Consider the following 15,142-nt stretch of genomic DNA (forward strand, 5'->3'; position numbering starts at 1 on the left):
CACTTAAAATCTATCTTTCTCTAGTTAATAAACTTGTTTTATCTAAACCAGTGTGTTTGATTAAAGTGTTTGGGTTTGTGTTGCCATTTCCAGTGCTTGTTCTGTGGAGAGCTCTTGAGACTGAAATCATCTACCCATCTAGAACTTTCAACAGCAATACATTCATAAAAAATTAAATATTGACAATATTATTTTTCTTTAACACATATTACTGCCTAGGTATTACTTCCAAAATATTTTTTTAAAACAACATAAGACATATATAACCTCATTCATGGAACTCACTGCCACGGGCTTGAGGCAAAGAGTTCTGTAGGATTTCAGAAATGATTATATATTTATATGATTAGTAAATAAATCTCCCAGTTACATTACAGATGATGAAAATCTATAAGGGTTATACACTCGTATGCTTCCCCGGACATAAAACCAAGTACTAAGTGTCTGGACCGTGGAAGAAATTCTTCTGTAGGCCTAGTATTGGATGGTCCTTTATAACATGGAGCGTGTGTCTTGCTGTGAAGCATCTGATATTGTCATTGTCAGAGATCGGTCTTGTGTTGGACCACTGATGTGATCTAGAATAGCAATTACAAGATCTCTGAAATCACGGAATAATTGCAGCATTCTAGCAGTTAGTACTTTAAATGCTTGGCTGAAGTGGGACATTAAACACATGCTTAAATCCCATTTAATGTAACTTAAGCATATACTTAACAGCTTGGTTGAGTTGGGACCTAAAATATCTAGTCACAATAACTGGAGTTAAGGTTAAAATAAGAAGCCTTATACATATCAAAGCAGCTGAACACAATAATGTTTAAGACAGTATATCTATATAGCAATGGTTTTCTCCTCATCTGAAAATATAGATAGAGGTTATTGAAAGTTATCAGAAAATTTCAGCTTCCCTGGGTCTTTGATAAAGGCATTCTGTCTTTTTAATGAACAAATAGAACTGGTTTGCCTAGTTAGTCTGGGTATATTTATATCTTAAAAGTAGGATGAAGCTTTAGCTGCACAGTCTATCTTAAAATAACAGGGACAGCTGGACCTTAAGTACTACTCGTTACCAGGAGACTGAGCTATTGTATCAGATGTGAGATCTAGTTATATGATTGCTAGTTTCTAACGGAACTCTTTTGACATGAAATTCTTAAACAAAAATGCTATGAAACTGTTTTTGATTGCAAACACTATTCCATGTGTGTAGTTTGTGTGTACAAACACTGAAATGCACAATCAAGATTTTCACATCAAGAAAAACCTTTAATTTGAATGAGACAAGTGGTTATAGGTAACATAGTTTATTGAATCAACTTCTGCAGGTGAAAGAGACAAGCTTTTGAGCTACATGGAGCTCTTCTTGCTTGAAAGCTTTCATGAACAGAAATTGGTCCAATAAAAGATATTACCTCATTCACTTTCTCTCTCTAATATTCTGGGACCAACACCGCTCCAACACCACTGCAAACAACAATGGAAGATATTTAATTTTAATGGAAGTTTGTGTCTAAATCTCCTGAAATGCTTTGAACATCTCATCAGTAATGTCTATACAAATATACAAACTGTGTTTATATGCAACTCTTTGATTATTATTGAGGTTACATTAGGAAGGACACATTTTCGGTGGACCAAGCTGAATCTTTAAAAACTATGCATCATGATCAGAGACGAGATACTAGATATTATATCTGCAGTCAAATCAACTGTGAGAACAGTGGTTTCCAGTTTAGACACTTCTTCAATGCAAACAAAAAATGAGGTGTTTTTACATTAAGACACTACACCACAAACACATTCTCCCAAATATGAATGTTTATACAGACAGAAGATATAGGGGTGGCAACAGTGTATTATATCCAAATGCATTCTCTCTCATCTCTTGTTTATTTGTGAGGTGTCCCTAGTCTACACCTCACAGAATAATGTAAACCTCTAAGTCAATAGTATTTCCGCCAGTAAAAGCAATAGACATCTTAGCTAAATGTAAAGGAGAAATTTCCTAAGATGTTTACAATTTCTGTTTCTCCTCTGTTTTTTGAATTTTGTAATTATACAGAATATGGTTGGGTTGACTTTCTGGTGCCTTTGACAAGGTTTACAGTTATGGGGACTTCTACAATATTTTGGTTTAGTTTGACTGAAAAACTGAGAAGGCAGCAGAAGTACAAGGAGGAATTGTGCTTACAGTGTGTGGGGAATAAGACTCAATGTCTCAAATACCGAGTATTTTTGCCCTAAACGTGATCCTTCTTCAGAGTTATTCTGTGTTGAGATTCTCCGTTGTAAGCCACAGGGTCATATGAACATGTCTTATTGATCAGCATGGAGGGAACTGTGAGGAACTGTTCAGGGCAAAGTTCCCTAACTCAGCACACAGGAATTTTTGCAGCCTAAGGCTATTAATTATGTATCAACACAGCCTTATAAATAGCAGGTGTTTAGAACCTTATATTTTACAGTCTCCAGTCCCACAATTACTTGTAGTGCATCAGGGTTTGGGAGGATTCTAGTGTTAACCGCCTGAACTAAACTATAATAGGTAATGCTGCAGTTTTCACACTAAAACTGAAAGCCAGCTAATTAAGAAGTGACTGCTCCTCTTACCAGGTCTGAAGGAGGTTCAGATAGTCTTCTGCCCTGCCTCTAATTAAAGTGAATAGTGGAGCCTTTTGATATTAATGTATGTGAGAAGTGGAGAATTGATCATGATTTGTGGAAGGTTGTACTTTAGCTAACAGAGGAGTTGTGCTAAAATTACTTGAAGTGTTTATCCTGTAGCTCTTGAAACACCTGGAGGTAGTGCTGACTATGCTAATCCATGTCATTATCCGTGTAATAAAAAAGACTTACTGCTATGGCCACCACTTGCTTCTCTGTTTCTGCTTGCACCCAAATGCTACAAACTGATACAAACACGTTCCCGATAACTTCATTGGTCTAACTGTTCTGTTTCTGGCAGGCTCCAACAAATCTATTGGGCAGGGTTTTAAACCTTGCCTGAGCAAGCTGCTTTCTTCAAGTCTCTGGTAGCCTCTTCCAAGGTAAATAAGAAAATCTCTGATGCACTTGGACCAAACTACTGACAGCCAAAGGCTGCCTTTCAGTACTAACAGTGACTGTCCCTTCTGGAACTATATTCTTACATTACTTAGATTCAGTATAGCTCCTCTGTTGTTTCAATGCTCGCATTTGAAGGAGATCATCGAATCAGAGGAGATGCAAGGGAACAGACACAGTGGCACATGTGTTCTTAAATTATTTTATTATTATTAAATAGTTGGAAACAATTTTTACTGTAAAATGAAAGCTACTTGATTTTTCCTATAATTTCTCATGACGAGAAACTTCATGTTAAACTACAGTAATTTGACAGGACTTTTGCTTTGAAACTATGATGATGACTTCTGCACTTTGTACCAGGACCCAGCTCTGAGTGTTCCCCTGTGCTAAGGTGCAGCCACAATGAGGTTATGTGCCAGGATCTGCTCAAAGGGAGCAACTTGCTGAATTGGGTTTTCGGCATCCTGTGTTAGAGGAAATGGAATTTTCTGTTCAACGATCTCATCTTAAGTGTCAGCAGCATTTTGGAATTAGCCATTTCAAAATTACTGTTCTGTTGGTCCAAAGTACAAATGCTGTGTACAGCACAACCACTTAACTGACAGCAGATTTAACCAACAATAGGTTCATTTTATACAGAAGCCATGATCAATAAAGTAACAAAGTGATTGAAGGTAAAAGATCCATTACAATCTACATACCACACAGACTATGCTGACAGATTGTGCCACACACTCTCAAAGAAACTGCGGAACCACCTGATCAACATCCTACACAGCAAACAGGGAAAGATTAAGAATGATCTCTCAAAACTGGATACTCTCATAAAAAAACAGCCTTCCACACAAACTTCCTCGTGGCTGGACTTTACAAAAACTAGACAAGCCATTTACAACACACACTTTGCTTTCTCTACAAAGGAAAAAGGACACTAAACTATATAAACTACTACATGCCACAAGGGGCCACAACAGTGGTTCCCTTGACCCACCCAACAATATTGCTAATCTATCCAGCTATACTCTTAGCCCAGCAGAAGAATCTGTCCTATCTCAGGGCCTCCCCTTCTGCCCCTCCACCCCCACAAACATGATACAGTTCTGTGGTGACTTACAATCCTATTTTCGACATCTCTGACTCAAAGAATATTTCCAACACACCTCTGAACAGCATACTAACCCACAGAGACCTTCCTACCAACACTACAAAAAGAAGCATTCTGGGTGGACTCCTCCTGAAGGTCGAAACAACAGACTAGACTTCTACATAGAGTGCTTCCACCGACTTGCATGGGCTGAAATTGTGGAAAAGCAGCATCACTTGCCCCATAACCTCAGACATGCAGAACACAATGTCATCCACAGCCTCAGAAACAACTCTGACATCATAATCAAAAAGGCTGACAAAGGAGGTGCTGTCGCCATCATGAATAGGTTGGAATATGAATGAGGGGCTGCTAGGCAGCTCTCTAACACGACATTCTACAAGTCATTACCCTCTGATCCCACTGTGGGTTATCAAAACAAACTACACCATCTGCTCAAGAAACTCCCTGAAAAAGCACAGGAACAAATCTGCACAGACACACCCCTAGATCCCTGACTAGGGTTATTCTATCTGTTACCCAAGATCCATAAACCTGGAAATCCTGGACGCCCCATCATCTCAGGCATTGGCACCCTGACAGCAGGATTGTCTAGCGATGTAGACTCCCTCCTCAGGCCCCACGCTACCATCACTCCCAGCTATCTTCGAGACACCCCTGACTTCCTGAGGAAACTACAATCCAGAAAACACCATCCTGGCCACTATGGATGTAGAAGCCCTCTACACCAACATTCCACACAAAGATGGACTACAAGCAGTCAGGAACAGTATTCCTGATAATGTCATGACACACCTGGTGGCTGAACTTTGTGACTTTGTCCTCACCCACAACTATTTCACATTTGGGGACAATGTATACCTTCAAGTCAGTGGCATGGCTATGGGTACCCGCATGGCCCCACAGTATGCCAACATTTTTATGGCTGACTTAGAACAACGCTTCCTCGGCTCTCGTCCCCTAACGCCTCTACTCTACTTGCACTACATGGATCACATCTTCATCATCTGTACCCATGGAAAAGAAGCCCTTGAGGAATTCCACCACGATTTCAACAATTTCCGTCCCACCATCACCCTCAGCCTGGACCAGCCCACACAAGAGATCCACTTCCTGGACACTATGGTGCTAATAAGAGATGGTCACATAAACACCACCCCATACTGGAAACCTGCTGACCGCTATACTTACCTACATGCCTCCAGCTTTCATCCAGACCACAGCACACAATCCATTGTCTACACCCAAGCTCTAAGATACAACCGCATTTGCTCTAACCCCTCAGACAGAGAGAAACACCTACAAGATCTCTATCAAGCGTCCTTACAACTACAATACCCACCTGCGGAAGTGAAGAAACAGATTGACAGAGCAGAAAAGTACTCAGAAGTCACCTACTACAGGACAGGCCCAACAAAGAAAGTAACACAACGCCCCTAGCTGTCACCTTCAGCTCCCAAATAAAACCTCTCCAGCGCATCATCAAGGATCTACAACCTATCCTGAAGGACGATCCCTCACTCTCACAGATCTTGGGAGACAGGCCAGTCCTTGCTTACAGACAGCCCCCCAACCTGAAGCAAATACTCACCAGCAACCATACACCAAAAACACTAACCCAGGATCCAATCCTTGCAACAAAGCCCATTGCCAACTCTGTCCTCATATCTATTCAGGGGACACCATCATAGGACCTAATCACATCAGCCACACTATCAGCGACTCGTTCGCCTGCACATCTACCAATGTGATATATGCCATCATGTGCCAGCAATGCCCCTCTGCCATGTACATTGGCCAAACCGGACAGTCCCTACGTAAAAGAATAAATGGACACAAATCAGACGTCAAGAATTACAGCATTCAAAAACCAGTCAGAGAACACTTCAGTCTCCCTGGTCACTCAATTACAGACCTAAAAGTCACAATTCTTCAACAAAAAAACTTCAAAAACAGAGTCCAAGGAAAGACTGCTGAACTGGAATTAATTTGCAAACTGGACACCATTAAATTAGGCTTGAATAAAGACTGGAAGTGGATGTGTCATTACACAAAGTAAAACTATTTTGCCATGATTATTTTCCTCCCTACTGTTACTCACACCTTCTTGTCAACTCTTTGAAATGGGCCATCCTGATTATCACTACAAAAGGTTTTTTTCTCCTGCTGATAATAGCTCACCTTAGTTGATTAGTCTTGTTAGAGTTGGTATGGCAACACCCATTTTTTCATGTTCTCTGTATATATATATATATCTTCCTACTGTATTTTCCACTGCATGCATCTGATGAAGTGGGTTTTAGCCCACAAAAGTTTCAAATAAATTTGTTAGTCTCTAAGGTGCCACAAGTACTCCTCATTCTTTTTGCTGATACAGACTAACACAGCTACCATTCTGTAACGTTTACTGTATTTCAAGAGCCTGATAGAAACTTAGGGTATGATCTTGCTAAACTTAACATGTGTGAATAGATTTTAGATGTGTGAACAGTTCGAAGGCAATTGGGGCTCAACTGCACTAGCTGCTGAATGGCCTCAACTCTCAGGGGCAGACCCTCAGGTGGTATAAATAGTCATAAACTCCATAACAGAGCTATGACTATTTACACAGTTGAGGGTCACCCGCCTCCTCCTCCCTCAGCCCGAGGGTGCTCAGCACTTTGCGGGCCCAGGCCTCAATAGAAGTTTAAAGGATTGGGCCCTTTCCCCTTATGGTGCATATCTTAAATATTCATTGAAGAAAAAATCTGGGGGGAAGTGAGGGGAGGGAAACTTTTTATGAAAAGAAGAAAAACTGAAAAGATAACCTTTTCAAAGCACTTAACTTACATATTTATATATTTCAGCACCATTCCCTAAGTGCCTGATCAGCTAGTTTTCTTTATGGCATGAACGAGAATAGAAAAGTGCTAACTGCCTCAGGGGTATAATCTTATCTCCAAAAAGCACAGGGATTTATGCGTGTAACTGCAGCACACCAAGATGAGAATATGCTCATGAGAGTTTTTTGAAATCATATCCAGGACACTAGAAAATTACCTTATTTTCAGAGATAATTGCTCACTAGTTGATTTAGGAGCCTATCTTGTTTAGGCCCTTTTGAAAATCCTAGTGGGTGCCTAACTGCATCTTTAGGCATATAAATACCTTTGAAAATCTGGCCCTTAGCTGCTTTTGAAAATTTTACCCTTCATCTAAATGATGAAGCACCAACTGTCTGGGTTTTATATTCATTTTTAGTTGCATACATTCTACCTATTGCTCAGTGACAAAAGTAGTGTGTAATAGAGTCCATTGAAATGAAAATAAACAATGAAAAACAGGTAATGTTTACATGCAGTGTTAAATATCTACTTCTACAAGACAATAGAAAAGCACTGCCAAGCTCCTGAGAGCTACACAAGTGCCTTACAAATTCATTAGAAAGAGGGATATATTAGCATGAAGTAGAACTAAGCTTTAATTTTACCTTTATGTCTACACTAGAGAGCTTACAGCAGCACAGGTTTCCCAGTGCAGCTTCGCGGCCTTAAGATGTCCCGTGTAATCCCTCTATGCTGACGAGAGAAAGCTCTCCTGTAGACATAATTAAACCATCTCCAACGAGCGGCGGTAGCTATGTTGGCAGGAGAGAGTCTCCCACCGACATAGCATTGCCCCAGCCAACACTTCTGTCCATGTAACGTACGTCACTGGGGGGCAGGTGGGTGGGTGTTTTTTTCACATTGTGTGACGTAAGTTATACTCACAAAAGTGCTCGTGCAGACATAGCCTAAGTCACTCTTCAGTTCCTAATGGTGACCGCTCCCTAAATGTAGTTCAAGCAGTACTTTTAAATTGATGAGATTTCTAAAACAGGAAAAGACTATTTTAATCTTCTGAAGAGTTTTAAACTTATTCTATATTTATTTTTCACAAGAGATTTTTGTAAAGTAAGTTTGTGTGAAATACACTCCTGGGGCCTTAACATTCTACTTGTCCTGCAGGAGGGAGATTTTTTTTCTTCTTAACCAAGAATTCAGCATTTTCAAATGGCTTTTATCCTGGTGGGAACAGGACACCTCCCATAAAACAGGTGGAAGTTTAAGACTCCAAAAGTGGAATATATTCAAAACATGCTTTTCTTTCCTCCATCCCCAATCACCGTCACCCACCTAGACAAACGGACACTGGACAACTGTAATTTATGCACTAACCCAGATCCTAACTTGCACACCTATAGCAATGGTCCAGAAATTCAGATAATTACAATTTTTGAAAGTTTACTGCATATTTCAAATATTGCACAAAGGGTGCTTACAAAGTTTATGGCTTTTCATTTTAGCAACACAAAAACCTAACTAATGACATTCTTTTTACAGAATTATAATAAAATCACATGATAGTAGGAGCTGCACTGCACAGGGAGCAGCTGCTATATGTACAAAAATAAGATTTTTAATTGCACGATCAGAGACGTATTATGTGCTTATGTCACTGAAAGGACATACAACTTCAAAAAATAACCATTTTTCCATCTGAATTGTTTTAAAACCACCCACCAAAGACAAAAGGGATTGGATGGGAGGAAAAAAAAGATCTCTCTCTACATGTTCCTGGTTATTTTGTGCATTTCACAAGACTTCAGGCCTTATCCAAGACCCATTGAATGGCATTGACTTCAATGAGCTTTGGAACAACTCCTTTGAGCAGTTTCACTCATTCCTCTGTAAAGTCAGCCAGTTTTGTTTGTTTGTTTTCACAGAGAAAAATAGGAGGAAAATATATATTACAAAACCCAAGCAAGTGTAACTGTAAAACCACAAAAATGGGAAAGGGCACTGATGGGCTGGTGCAGTGCCTGATAGTACTTTTAGCTCTTTATTTTTAAATCAATGTCCTTTTAAAAACTGTATTGTACAAACATATCACAATGGGGCTGAATTTCAGTGCTACCTTAACGTGAGCATTTAATGACTTGAGTCCTTCACCATAAACCCTTAATGTTCTATTAAGATAGGGTTTCCCCCCCCCTTATGGAATAGATATTTGCTGTCCAGGTATTTGGGAGAGAACTGATGTTAATGGAATACTTAAAATTACGTTTTCAAAAAGGACACTTTCAAGGTAATGTTCAACATTTATACAATTTTTCTCTCCTTGCTGTTTGTAATAATCTTTTGGTAAATTTGGGCCTTATCCAAAGCACACTGAAGTCAATGGGAATATTTCCATTGCCTACAAAGAGCATTCTGTGAGGCCCTTAAAACAGAACTGTTTTCTCCAGAAATCAGTTTTCCTACATTGCACCTGCACACAGACTTCATTATGGTCGAGTGCTCCTGAATGCTAGGCTGCAAGCATTCAGAGAGAGGATGGAAAAACACACAAGTATGCTGTAGACTTACAAACAGATAAGAAATCAAGGCAGGTCAAATATGGGGCTTATCCACATTGGCAGTATTCCCTCTATGATTATCAACTATGGTTAAACAGAAAGCGTGCAATTATTACATTCCTATACAACTGAAAAGAGATTAGCCTCAGAACAAGATTACAAAAATCTATTAATTGAACTGGAATTAAAAGGCACACACAGCTCTTGGATGGGGAGGGTTAGAGGGAGTGATAATATTTCGGGGGGGGGCAGGAGGAGGGAGAAAAACTGGGTGGCACTGACATGGAACTCTACAGACAGCACAACACATACAGATCCTTTACACTTCAAACCCATAAGCCTATGAACACAGCTATGCACATCGTGTGCCACACATCAGTCTTTTTTTTTTCTTTTCTTTTTTCGACACCATATTAACAAGGACAAAGACAGAGACTGACAGTAATAGCTGCCTACAGATCCAATGAGAACAGGACTTTCATATCTGTCTCCTTTTAATTCTTGGCTTGTTTGTTAATGTCTCTAGTCAAATCGAGTCCGTATGAATTGGAATGATAGATATGCAACACATATCTTCTGCCTAGCCCCAGAATATACTTCAGTTAGAATTTGAGTCACATTAAAGCAATGTGATCTACTTGCTGGGCAGCTAGGGAGTAGTTCATTTTCTACTAACCTAGGCCACAGAAGGGAACTGGAGTCCTCCCTATCCATGCTAGGCATGAGATATTAAAAAATAGCAGCAGAGGGTGTCATATTACTGCATTTAGAGGCCTCCCTTAATTGCATATTCTATACAAATCTTGCAGCTATTTAATAAATGTTTAACCACTGCTTCTAATTCCCGGAACAAAAAAGGTTACAATACAATTCAGGTAGAGAATACTTTACTGTAGCAGGGCCAGAGCAGAATGACAGATAAATACGTGCTGAATGCTCGTACACCACCTCTGGGGAGGGTTCCATTGCAGCAGGGTCTCATTGAACCTAAATCAACATCAATAAGGCAAAAGTCTCGAGCTGCACATTCCTTCTAGGCAGTAAGCTCACAAAGTACAATAAACAAGTGGCCCTGCTTTCAGGTTAGCACAACTCCCTTGTTTGTCTTCCAGCAAAATTTTTAAAGGTGCTGACCCCATATAGATTTAGTTGCACCTAATTAGCTCCCAGCTAATACTGCCTTCTGGAACTGCTTCCAAAGTAGAGCTGGTAAAACAATTTCTGACAGAATAGTTTTCCAACAGAAAATGCTGATTTGATGGAATTGTCATATTCCGTGTGAATGTGTTGATTCCATTGAAACTGTCAACAAAAAACAGGTAGGCACGCAGGCCAGTCAGCCAGGTTTTCTATCAGTCCACCCTGTTTCCTGGTTCCCCTGACAGCCCACCTCATGGGCTGCCATGGTGCCAGGCTCCTCAGGGAGATGGGTAGCTAGCTCCCTGTTTGGCCAGGTTCCTAAGGAGCATATTTCATTTTGGAAAAACTAAAACACTCCCAATGTGGGAATATTTCTGTGTTTCCAAAACTAAATCTTGGAGAATTTCTATCTTGCAAAAAAACCAACCAAACAAACAAAAAAACCTTGTCATGTTGATTCGGGACAATTAAAGAAAACCAAACCAACACCAAAAAAGCAACTTTCTTTTAACTCAGTTTTTTGCAGGATGAAAATTCTGTTTCCTGGCCAGCTCTACTCTGAATCCTAGCTGGGATTGACCCCTCCCAATTCCATGTTGTTGGGTAGTTGTTGGGTGGCAGAGAGTGCTCTTAAGGAGTCCACTAAGGTGGGTTGTTGTAGGACAGGGGTAGTCAATTATTTATTACCAAGGTCCAAATTTACTGGTCAAGGTATAGTCAAGGTCCAGACTCCAGAGAAAATGATAATAATAAAATATATAGGCAGCCAACTTGCTACCTTTGAAGGTGCGAACACCTGGGCCATGGTGGCCCTGCCTACGCTCCACCCCGTGGCCCCACCTGGACTCTACCTCTTCCCATCCCTGTTCTGCCCCTCCCCCAAGGTGCTTGCCACTCACCGCTTGCCAACTCCCTCCTCTCCTTCTTCCCCTCCCCTGAGGTGCCCGCAGCTCGCTGAATCCCTCCCTTCTTCCACAGTTGGAGAGGATGAATACGGTGAGTGGCAGGAGTCTCGATGGAGGGTGGTGGAGCGACTCAGCGAGCAGTGAGCCTTGGGGGCATGGGAGTGGAGGAGAGGAGAGGGGGGGATGCAGCAAGTAGTGCGTGTCTCAGATGGGTGGAGTGACTCAATGAGAGGTGGGTGGAGGGAGCTTTGGGGGTGGGGGATGGACAAGAGGAGGGTTTCAGTGAGCAGCAGGCAGTGGGGGGTCTCAGGACTGGGGTGGAATGACTTAGCGAGTGGCAGGTGAGGGGGCCGAGCATGAGTGGGGCCTGGAGTGGAGTGCGGGTGGAGCAGGGAGTGGGGCCACAGTCTGGGGGAGCTTCTGGTGCTCAGGCCAGCTTCCTCAAATGCCAGATCCAAGCACCACCCATGATAAAAAAAAGAAAATAAAAAGAATTCAGGGTCTGTTCAAAAGTGTCTGGTGATCCAGATTTGGCCTGCGGTCCACCAATTGACTTCCCCTGTTGTGGGGCTTTGTGTTACTCTCCAGGGAGCACCGATGACCTGCACTGCCCATCACAATGGCCCTTTTAAAATGTTAACCTAAAGTTATTCGTGTACAGACAGCTAAGCAATAAAACTGCAGCCAATTCACCATCTTCCTAGACCTTTAAGCCCTGTATAATGTAGCTCTTGATTGCATCTCTGCTCTCATCTTCCTTCCCCCATCTCCAAGATGGACAACTACCTGCCCCTTCGTGTTCTTTTCCCACTTGTGTTTCTGAGCCTTCTTCATGCAGCTGTATAAGCCTGGAACCTCTCTCTGAACTGGTCTGCCAAGTCTCCATCCATTTCTGATGGGGCTTTGTGAGGATGCAAGGGTCACCTGCATTGCTCCCAGTGCAATCAGGACTTTGGATTTCAAATATGCTTTAGCACTGGAGTAATTGAGCAGTTCTATAATGCTTTACATCTTGAAAGTGCATTACAAACATTAATTAATCCTCCCAACACCTCTGGTAGGTTTTATCCCCTTTTTAGGAGAAATTGAGTCAGAGAGGAATGCCATTTGGCCAGGGTTAGAACTCATCTTTCTGTCTTCCAGTCCTGTGAGTATTGCACAAATATAACCAACAAGATTCCTTGTTTTTCCCAACATCCTGTGGGTGACTAACTGCACTCATTTCCCTGCTATCACACGGCTCAATTCAGGAGACTGTAAAAAGTCAGAGAATGAATATGCTCATTAATGTTTGTAAAGTGCTTTGATATCCTCAGATGAAAGGATCTATGTAACTGCAAATGATTAATACTACAATTTCTCCAACATGCAGGCACTCTGATGCCATCATTTCTGCAACACATTTCAGATCTCAGCAACTTGTTGAATTCTAGTTCACCAAAGTGCATAATGCTACATACTTAGTCTTATCTCTGAAAAAGGAATATTAAGAAATTACTTCTGCTGTGACAGCCAAATAAACTGTCTTTGTACACATGGAATTATTGCTACAACAATATTCTATAAAATAGAGGCACTGTCACATAGTCGCACATAGTTTTTAGTCTCTCACATGGGGCCTGGGACGAAATGGGAGAGGCTCATATGAGCTGTATAAATCCTAATCTCTTGCAATGCTTCCAGTGCCCCCACCCAGCCCAAACTTGTGCCTACATTCAATTTTTAAAAACTTAAATGTTGCATGTAGTTTCATGACTACAGTTGCAGACTTTTAGAATACAGTTTTCAAGCTGGCAACAGCTTTTTAAGAGCGAGCCAGCCTACCAAATTCAAGGCAACCATTATCATTTGCAAAAGGAAAATGCTGAACTGAGCAGAGATCTGTATTCTAATATCCTTTTCTTCATCTTCCATTTGGCATTAGCCTAAGAAACATCCTCTGCTACTAAAATGAGTAAATAATTCACGCAAATGGCCAATCTGACAGTTTTAACCTTTTGGTTCTGACAGAATATTCATGAGACTATCCATAATTTCCTCAACTCTGTTCATTATTTGAACATGCCTAAACAAGAGATATTCCCATAACAGAAGAGCACTGTTTACAACAGGAAACAATCAACTGGTGAGGAGTAAGAGGGACATATTGTGAAAAAACCCTCTCTCTTAGGTAAACAGCAGCAATAAATACTTTATTAACTATCATTTTTATTTGAGATGAATTAATGCCAAAATAGCAGATGGAAAGACAAAGGCATAAAACTTCTGAAATATCATCACCATCAGAAAGGTTCTGGCAGCTCTCTCCTTTCAGGGCCGCTTGGGAGAAGGTCTACTGGAGATCTCTTATGAAGGGGAAAGATAGAGAAAGAAACAGTATTCTGCTTCTCTTGTACCATATATAGACAAACAGGCAGCAGATTGGCTCTGCTTTCAAATTCCTTGGAACTGACTGAGGAACTTCTCTTTTGCTAATATTCTGCACAATAACACATACCAATTTGCTGGACATATCTAAGCCAGATCATCATTTAATTATTGCAACTCAGCATGTAAGTGTTTTTTTATTTCCTTCATTGGCTTTTTCCTCCCATCCAGTAGACAACAGTCCCTCCCTGTTTCTTGTGTTTGCTTTGTCCCCTGCTCAGGACTGCACTGCCAAAGGATCACACAACAATGAGTGAAGGACTATCTCCTCCAGCTCTTCCTAGATATAGAAGTATTAATGTTGAGCAACAATGACCAGAGGAGCAGGAGGTACTCACCTGGCTTAAGAGGCAGGAAATGAGTCACTTGAAAGCATATCCCCATCTGGCACACAAGCTGTTCTTTGGCCCTGCTGTACTTTTACATGCTCATCAAAATTCTGTGCATTAGTCTGAGATGCCTGCTTTTCCACATGGGAAGGCTGCTCATTTGAAGGAGAGGGCATGTCACACTGATATAAAGCAACAGAGTGCTGGAAAGAGGAAGGGTTTTGGAATTAGAAAGGGGAAAGCTTTCTGTTTCACTGATCTCTCTATTCTGTTCCTTGTTGCATGTACAGATTCTGTTGCCTCCCTCTCCAATATCTGTAAAGTGCAGAGCAATGTCCTCAGAAAGCACCAACACATTGAGACTATTCAGAGACATTTTGACACTTTTTTCAGGGTTTATTAATTTCATTTTGGGGGATTTATTTTTAGCAAATTTTTGATAGATGTCCAAATATATGGGTTTTTCCAGGCTCTCTCTCTCTGTATGTACACATAGTACTGTTTCAAACAACATTACATTAAAGCACTCTAGTGTACCTTTAGTGCATACCAAAAGGGTCCACATGGACCAGTTAATGCTTACTGTGCTTTAGAACTCACATCCCTATAGTCTACATTACACTCCATGAAGATAAGCCCTTACGTACAAGCCAGGGAGCAGGGACGTCATCTCTATAAACAAACTGCACTGGGAAAGGAGTGAAGTCAATGTGAACTGAGTAACCATTTCGGATGTTTTTCCAGAGTTTATTGGATAAACACGGGTTGTTCTTGATTTTAAATCGGGGGT

Source organism: Lepidochelys kempii, chromosome 9 (assembly GCF_965140265.1).
Source record: "Lepidochelys kempii isolate rLepKem1 chromosome 9, rLepKem1.hap2, whole genome shotgun sequence".
Classification (NCBI taxonomy): domain Eukaryota; kingdom Metazoa; phylum Chordata; order Testudines; family Cheloniidae; genus Lepidochelys; species Lepidochelys kempii.